Source organism: Lipotes vexillifer, unplaced genomic scaffold (genome assembly GCF_000442215.2).
Source record: "Lipotes vexillifer unplaced genomic scaffold, Lipotes_vexillifer_v1.1 scaffold914, whole genome shotgun sequence".
Classification (NCBI taxonomy): domain Eukaryota; kingdom Metazoa; phylum Chordata; class Mammalia; order Artiodactyla; family Lipotidae; genus Lipotes; species Lipotes vexillifer.
The window spans coordinates 4,199,164-4,201,360 of NW_006780388.1; positions in this window are offsets into that span (position 1 = coordinate 4,199,164).

A 2,197-nucleotide genomic window follows, 5' to 3' on the forward strand; every position below is an offset into this window, starting at 1 on the left:
CCCAGTCTGTTGCCTGGGTACCCCTGCAATGCGCACCCAGAACATCCCCAGTTCACTGATATTGACTCAGGTACCCCTCCCTTGCCTGCTCCTTCCCGCCCCAACTAAGACCACCGTCTGAGCGGGTACCTGTGCCATTCCTGGAGCCTCGAGGGACCTGAGGGACCTGGCGCTGGCATACCGCTTGTGGCCTGAGCAGGGTTGGGGCTGGGCCAGGTGTGAGCAGTACAGGGGAGGGGAGAGGTGGATGGAGGGTAGAATTGGCCTCCCTGTCAGCACTGGTGGGCCCAGGCTGGCTTCTGCTGGCTCCTGGGAGGAGCTTGGCATGCCCTTAGCAGGTCACTTGCCCCCCGCGTAGCCTGAGGCTGGACTGAGGTGGGGGTCTGAGTGTGGTCCTGGCCCCAGAACTAAAACATGAGCACTTTGGTGGTGCAGCATCAGTTTCATCAAATTCTCACAAAAATCCTTGACCCAGGAAAGGTTCAGAAGCCCTCATGGAGTGACAGACTCACTCCCCAGCCCCAAGAAAACAATAACCCAGACCTCTGGGAGGTGGGAGTGGGGAGAGGGCACAAGGGCTGCACTCACCCACAAGCATGGAGCCAGGAGCTGAGCTGCCTATCAGCCACATGTCCCTGCCCTCCACGTGTCCCACCCTCCCGGCCCTGGTCAGGCGGAGGCCCCTGAGCTGCCTTCATTTCCGTCAACCACACCTCTGCACAGTCTCAACCACAGCCTCTTTGTTGCTCTGTCAGAGCTCCAGTTCTGCCCTGGCTGAGGCCCTGCAGCCCATGAGAACCCTGGGTTGGTGCAGGGCTGGGGGTTGTGCTGATCAAGGTAGAACCTGTGGAAGCATGAGCTGCCCTGCACTGACCCACGGCTGCAAACAGGCCATGCCCCTGTCTGCACCAGCTGGGTCAACCCTCCTATGTGTTTCTATGACAACAGCTCAACCAGTCAGCTTCCATGCTGGGCTGTGGACAAGAGGGTGAAGCCTCACTATGGCTATGGACTGGGGACGGGCCCTCGGGACCAGCATTGGAGGCCCTGACAGTAGCATGGCCATCAACACCATGATGTTTCAAGGCCCTGTTGTGTCCACTGCCTGATTCCACTGTCCCTGTGTCCCAGGGCAGGCAAAAGGACCAACCCTACCTAGAGAGGGGACAACCTAGGCTGAGAGGGGCAGGGCTCAGTCTAGGGCTCTGTGCCTGACCCCTCACTCAGGGTCTGCAGGGTGGCAGGTGTGCAGAGGGCAACTGGGGCCCTGTCAGGGTGCTGGGAGCATAAGGGAGCCACTGTGGGGCCCATCCACACACACTGGGACCCACCTCAACCTTCACCATCCATTGCTGCCCCCTTGAGCCCCTCTCCTCCCACTGCTACTGGCTGCCCCCTAGCTAGAGCCCTGGGTCAGGAGAACTTGCCCAGCAGCACCAGCCCTGTGCAGATTGGCACCCTGTGCTGTAGCACGCCAGAGTCCTCCCCTGCTCACCCTGAGCCCCAGAATGAGGCTCCAGGCCCTGGCCCCTTTACTTCCCACAGATGACCCAGACCACTTTGCCCTTGTCTGCCCATTGGCATCCAGCACAGCAGGGGATGCCCCAAGGCTGGGGGTGGGAGCCCCATGACTGGGCAGCTTGGGGTGTGGCCAGGCCAGTGTGAAGAGTTCAGGACAAGTCCAGGGTGCTGGCTGAGCAGCTTCAGTGCCCTGTGACTCTGGGCCCAGCCCAGCCTGCCCTGTGCCTGTTCCCTCAGATGTGTGACCACTTTGGACTCCTGTTCCATACTCCCCCTTACTCTTGGGTCCCTCTGGCTTTGGCAGTGGCCTCGGCAGGGGCCTGCCTCAGCCTTGGCTTCTTCCTGGGGGCTTGAGGCCCAAACCTGCTTCTCCAAGCCCTGCAGCTGTTCCTCCATCTTCTGCTCAGCAGGTGGGGCTGGGCCTCCTAGGGCTCTGAGGTGCCCTACGTGGGGGCCTTGACCAGGAGGTGCCGACCCCGCGGGCTTTTTGAAAGGCCAGGGGTTGTCACGGAGATGGGGTGGGGGTGGCTCTGGGCTGCTCTCTGTCCTGCAACACCCAGGATGGCCAGTTCTTGGAGTGATGCTGCATTGTGCCCTTGCTGAATAGCTGTGGCCTTGAGACATCAGGGAAGGCCTCACTGAGGCCAGCAGACCCTGGGCAGGCCACAGGAAGAGC